Below are 7328 nucleotides of genomic sequence, written 5' to 3' on the forward strand. Positions count from 1 at the left end.
TAAGAACATGGAGGTCTAAGAAGGGGTGGTTGTGATGCCCACATGGATAAAATATCTTAGTTGGCACAGTCTGCCAGCACATAGTACATTATGTTTTTCTCTATGCCAAATTTTGGGGAAAATGGAACATTCCTCAATGGGATGGGCTTAATGGGCGAATGTGCTGCAGCAATGGAGGCTGCAAGACAGCAGTGTGGGTGATGACTGGGTTATGCTATTTTAAATGAGCACCAGATTAGCGACATCATTGTACTCGGCAATGATCTGTTGTGGTCTCCGTGGTAATGGGTTTGTGTGTTGCTGTGGAATGGATTGTTCCATGGTTAAATACAGACAGGTGCCGAACGCACAGATCATCCAATGTCACGAGGGTCAGCTATTTCCAGCGCACTTTCTCCAATCCAGTCATATGTGAAAAAAACAAACAAGCCCAAAGCCCATTTCATAAAGCTTAATTTGTACAATGTCGTCAGTACAGCAATTTTTAGACATGTACACATACATATAATTACAATTGTAGCTGTATTTGGAAGAGTTGTGTCCAAAAATAGACAAGAATACTATCCCCCACCCCGCCCCTAACCAACCCCCGTCCACTGTCCATCATTCTGAATGTGGAGAGGAGAGGCGAGGTCTATTGTTAAAGAGGACAGACCCCTTTCTGGAACACAGCAGACCAGCGCAGTGGAGGCACAATCTTAACTCCCCTGCAGCTGTTCAAACCACCTGACTCCTCCTTTAAAATGAGACGAAGGCACGTAAAAAAGTTCCCAAATTAATTTACCATCACATCACAACTTCAGCATGCATAGGCAGTGGAACAATGTGGGTGCTACTTCTTCCTGGGGGAAGTCCCTGTACTTTTATTTTATTATTGCTTATGGGTTAAATATTTCCCACATATTATTTATAAAACCATGTAAGAATAAGATAATATGTTTTGCATGTACAAAGAGATTTTCTTTAAATATGCATAGCTATTACTTATTACTCCATCACAAGTGGAGGTATGCTGCCACTGTGCAAATGCATGTCTGGACAAAATAACAGTCTTTCATTCATCTGAATGATACTAGTTTCCTTTTCAATGATGCAAGCGTGAAGAGTGTATCTATAGCACCTGGAGAGTTCATTAGCCCTGCATTACTTGCAACAGTGGTCAGGGTTGGACCCCCAGCAGTAGGACATGTCACATAAGATGCATTAACACAATAAAGTACCTTTCGGAATGAACTAGCCTTCGCTTTCTCTCCTCAGGACACACATTTACACAACAGGAAGATTCCCAGTGTTACTAAGAACCAGCCCTGTTGAGCATCTGCTGTTTAATAAGAGAATTACAGGGAGGGAGGCAAACATTCATAGCATAGCATGAGTTTTAAAAGTATGGCACACATGTTCAAAACATTATTCTGTATGTGCCTGATAAACCCTAGTTAATGAATAAAAAAAAATATATATATATATATGGGGCAGGACAGCGCTCACTTCTAAACCTTTCACATTTTTTGAATTAATGCAAGATGTGTTTCAGTTTTCAGCCTTCCTCAGTTTCCATACTGAAGATAAAGGACACAACATATCTCAGTCGACTGCAGTGGAGTTGTGGCTTCACTAGTTGCAAGAGTTAGCATTTGCAACAATTGCAAATCAATAAATCAACCAATTACTTTCAGAATTATCACTTATTTAGAGGACCAATTTCAGAAAAGATCTGCATCCAGTGTTTTAGTTTAGACATAAATACTGTGATTCATACTTCAGTATGAATACGAGTGGCATGTGCTCAGATAGCAGTGGCACTGAATGTGGAGCCAGCACCAGCAGAGTTATTTTGTGTAATCTGCACAGAGCAACGTCTCACCCCTGTCCTGGCCCGAGCTGAGTGAGAAGGTGCTTTACTCCACCCTACAGAACGTCCCCACATGCCCATATCAGTCCCAGAAGCAGTTTTGTGCCGTTCCTGATTCTGAACACGCATGCCATTCGTTATCCCTTCACCAATACGGTGATGTCATTTGGACAGGATCCGAAAGAGAGGCTTGGAATATGGCCACGAGCAGAGATTCCAGGAATGGGCACCAGGATTTCTGTAAAGGGTGCAGTTGTTTTAGATCATCATGTACAGGATGCCAGGCCACTTAGTTACTGTGGACTGAGCTTGGGTCACACTGAGCAAAACCCTCCCATTTCTAAGAAACAAGCAAACATATATTTACTAACAAACATTCACTTACTAACAAACAAACATATTTCCCAACAAGCATACAATTATCCAACAAACATAAAGGTTCTGACAAACATATACTTACTCTCTTTCCTCATGGTAATACAGCAAGGGGAAAAAAAGATTTTCTTTTATTGTGGAGCAGTGTCTAGTATGCTAAGTAGCAGTGTGGAGCAGAAAATGATTGTGCTAACATGGTTTCTAATCCCATTGGTGACATCCTATAAACCCTAACTGAAAGTAGCTAGTATTGAGACACAGGTATAAGTCACCAGTCCACACACAGACACACGCACATGCACCAGACACACACACACACACACATGCACAAAGCTGTCTGAGCGTGTGTTGGGAGATCTGTTCTGACAAGTTCACAAACAAGCCCTGTCACATTTTTACAGTTGTCATGTTTGCTTTGATATGCCTGTCAAACAAACTGAGCCCATTTAAATCTATCACACAGAATTATCATGAGTTATCAAAGACAGAACATTGAAGTGTATGAAGGTTAGTGGTTACCACAATGAACGTGGTTGCATTTCTCTGACTTATTTACTGCTCCCTACAAAATATATTCCAGCAGTGAAAAGCAAGCACTTTCCCCTCTGTGAGTCCCAACTGTCCTACTGCTCATTATTTTTTACTATTGTCAATTATGACAGTTAAAGGTTTGTTCTCTCACCCTGCTTTAAGTAGCCTACTCCAGTAAAACAGTGTGGGCGCTGACCAAAACAGCCCATGGAAATAACATTTGAGTTTTAGTCAGAACAATTAACAAGTAAGTCACTGTTGGGTTTGTTACCTGAGCAATTGCTTAAATACACATTTTGGTAACATTTGTGTCATGACCACTTTGACCAATCTGAATGGCGCTAGACTCTTAATTCAGAGTTGAAGGTTGATTGTGCTTTCACACTTGTCAGAATTAACCGTAACAAGGTAAATCCTTGGTAACACTTTTACAAGCGCTCATGTACATACAATTTAAAACAGCGGTAACATGAGCTGACCAGCCCGTTAGCAACTTGTTTGGAGTGGATACCGATGCCATTATCCCCGAGACTCCAAACAATGGGCTGTCTGCTCCCCCCCATATAAACTCCTTCAGCTGTTGTTCTATTTCAGTCTGCCCCCCCCCCCCCAACGCACACCTCACACCACACTACAGTCCCAGGTCCTCTCAGACTCAGCTCAGACTGCCACAGGAATCCTGCTGCAGCCATTCACCAGGGACGGCTAATGAAGGACAGGGCACACTTTCGAGGACACACATGAATTGTGTGACTTTTTTTCTTCATCTGGACCACAGACAAATAAGCCTCGTAATTTGCTGGTGTTATTTATTCCCCCAGTTGCCCCTTGGGGACCTGCTAATGTGCTGGTATGTGTCGCCTGCCTTCTGAATTACAGTGGTGGCAAATTAGATACTGCGAGATTTTAACTTCATTTAGTCAACTTCACACCCCCATTCCCCCCCACAAAAACGCACTTTTAGTCTGTGAAATTCAAAATTAAAGTGACCCGAATTTAAATCAGCAACCAACTCAGACCAGAGAAATCAAGTAAGGTGCACTGCAAATTTCTGGGATTCAAAAAGTGTTAGTCTGGAGGCCTGGAGGATTCAACTTCATACCCGTGTTCATTACACACCTTGCGCTGCGCTGCGCCCAGTGAACTTTATGTTGTGATGCAAGTAAAAATTTGTCTTTGACCACTTAGCTGTCCACTTTGTAATGTCAGGCTTGCAATTAAGCCAAATTTAACCTACACTTTGAGTGTTCAACGTAACATTTGCTAGAGATCATTTAGTTTATACTTGGTCTCATATTTTCTCCTTCACGATTCACATAACATTTAACCCTGCATTGCTCAGTAATCCTGGTTTTTGTATATATACTGTGAACGCCATAATCCTTGGAACAAAGACATATTTTTCTTGATTTGTCTCTATACTCCACATTTTTAGATTTATAATCAAACAATTCGCATGTGGTTAAATTGCACATTCTCAGCTTTTATTTAAGGGCCTTTTTATGCATTTTTGGTTTCACCATGTACAAATTACAGCACAGGGCATCATTATGTTTGGGACTAATGGCATCACGGGTATTTCTGATTAGTCAGGTGTGTTAAATTGCTATATAAGAGAGCTATCAGTATCTAGTTTTGATCATAATCTCTTGATTGTGTTTGGAGTCACTGGCTTTTTGTCAACATGAGAATCAGAATTGTGCCAATGAAACTCAAGGAAGCCATTATGGGGCTGAGAAATATGAGAAACAAAACAGCCAGAGACATAAACCATATATATAAGTACTTAGTTCTATGTTATATTTAGCTTTATTGTGATACTCTCAGGGAGTTTATTCCAAAGGCCAAATTTGCTTTGTGGGTTCACTGTATAATCAATTGCTTTAATTCATCAATTACATGCTGAGTAACACCAAAAAAAACAGTCCCTGTGGTTCTCCAGGGCCAGGGTCTCAGAGATCATGTTATACCTGCACCATCACACGCCGCCTTTAATTTCTCCCTGAATCCAGTGCAGACAGAATGCACATAACACACATGTGCACACACATGCCCCAGATCAGTCTCTCCATGTTTGCATGCTGCAGCTAAATGCTGCCACAAGCTGTGAAGTACAAGACTGCAACTTCACATTCATGTGCACACACTAACGCACAAACATACACCAGGAAAACAAACACAAGAAAAACATAGCCTGAATGTAGATGAAGGTTTCATGAAGTAAACAGATAAAATATAGCCTCCCAAAATGTGATGAGGCTGTACTGCAATGTTGCAAGAAAGATTTTGCAGGCTCACTACCATGTGTGCAAACTCCTCCTCAAATGATTATGGTACAACAGATACCTACTGGCCTTATTCACTTAGTCACTCTCATTATCTCACTCACTCAGTCACTCTCTATCATCCCCCCTTTCAGTCATGAACTCACTCAGTCATTCATTAACTCACTCATTGCTTCACTTTCTCTAACTCACTCATCCACTCTTCCATTTTTTCAGTAACTCAGTCACTCACTCATCTCTGTTTACCTTCCCCCTCAGGCTCCACTGCAGACTGACCAATTCTGACCTTTCCACAGATCCTGGCTCCGCCCAACCTCTCCCTGTCCCTCCAGCCGATAACCATGCCCCTGGCCCCGCCCGGTGGTCTGCGATAAGACACTTCTTCTTTTATGGGTCTGTGGGGTGATTCACGGGGCTGCATCATGGGCACCTGCTCCAGTGGGACAGGGAGCTGGGAATTACAGGGGTGAGGAACACCAGGATCACCATAAATAGACTAAACGCATCAGCCACTCAAAACCCCGCCCTGACCCCTGAGTAGAACACAACACTGCCTGCACAGATCACTCACAACACAAACCTCCTATAAAGGAAGGGGAATGCCTCCCCTGCTGGACAGAGAGCACAACTGCCAAAGCTGCACTGATGAGAGTGCACACGTGACTACACTAGCGCATGATAAAAATACAGATGAACAAAACATCTCTCCTCTCATAGTACTTTAATACGTGTAGTGGCTTCCATACCAAACAACAGCCATTGCCTTAGTATGAGGGGTATTTCCATTGCATATTCCAAGGAATTACATTTTTTCCCCCTTTCTTCATTAACAAAGTTTTCTGTTCCAAATTAGAATTATCTGAAGCTTTATTATGAATACACAATTGTGTTTCTAACCAAAATGTGAAAAATTTACCCAGGCTCTTCAAAGAGACAACCGAGAGTAAACACTCTCGTATAGAATAAAACACAATTATTAAATAAGACTATTTTTTTTTCTTCTTCAGTGTCAACTTTGGTGTTTAGAACATTCATTTCATTCATTTGTCAGTAGCCATATAAACAGCTTATTTGGAACATTTTGGAACAACTTCTCTTTCTCAAAAGATTATTTTCCCTCGTGTTAAAATGGTTGGGTGGAGTATACCCATGAATGTGCTGTTTGTCCAGCGATTACTGGGTGTACACTGTATATGTAGAAAAGCAAATCGCTCCACATTACAGGATTTAATATACTACTACAGTGATGTATTTTGGGACAGACACTGGCTGAAATGCACTCACCAGATGGAATTAGGGTTTTTGTAGGGCTGGCCCTGCAACAGCGAATGTCTGTGACTGAGTGAGAGATGAAGTTATACCATTGGTTGGCTGAGTTATGAAGTTACACCATTGGTCGGCCGGAGAGGTTCAGCCATATACTAGGTTTTGACCTGGTCTTGTTCACCTGAAGGTGAGCATTTGGGGGGGTGGGGAGAGGGTGGGGGGGTAGGAGGTGCTGAGCTTCATTTGAAGAGGTGAGTCTTCAGACTGCAACGGAAAGTGTGGTGAGGTCATTCCACCACCAGGGGGCCAGGACAGAAAGCGGCCATGAAAAATATAAGAGAAACAGTGGAATGTTAGAAAGAAGTAATGAAGGCAAACGTAGAAGTATGGCGTACTGGTCCGTTACGGCCCACTTTATGCACTGCTCTGGAGGAAATAAACTCCAGTGTCCCAATGCCGCGAAAACGCTGCTGGAAGAGATGCATTCTTTGCAATGAGACAGTCAATTGAGGTATTGGCTCATTGCAATCTTTATAGTAAATCAGTATTTGAACGCTATTATTGCATATGAACACAGCAGCGCTGCCTTTCTTCACTTTAGGCTTTGACGGCTCTTTAATTATTTGCAGAGTTTGCTATACTCACAGCAGAATTTTTTTTTTTTTTAAAGTTTATGTCAATATGACTGTTAATAAGCTCAACAAAGATATGTATACTGAATTACTTGAGTTAATATCTACGTGCTTCAATGCGAACTAAATACGGTAAATTAATACATGGCTCCAAAGCTTCCCCAAGTGCACAACTGTCTCGCATATTAAATATGATTCTGACCCATCCTCATTAAATTGCAGAGGTAGTAGTAACATTATGTAACACAATTTATTGGGACACAAGAGGGAGAGAGAGAGAGAGAGAGAGAGAGAGAGAGAGAGAGAGAGAGAGAGAGAGAGAGAGAGAGAGAGAGAGAGAGAGAGAGAGAGAGAGAGAGAGAGAGAGAGAGAGAGAGAGAGAGAGAG

Source organism: Anguilla anguilla, chromosome 13 (genome assembly GCF_013347855.1).
Source record: "Anguilla anguilla isolate fAngAng1 chromosome 13, fAngAng1.pri, whole genome shotgun sequence".
In the NCBI taxonomy this organism is placed as follows: domain Eukaryota; kingdom Metazoa; phylum Chordata; class Actinopteri; order Anguilliformes; family Anguillidae; genus Anguilla; species Anguilla anguilla.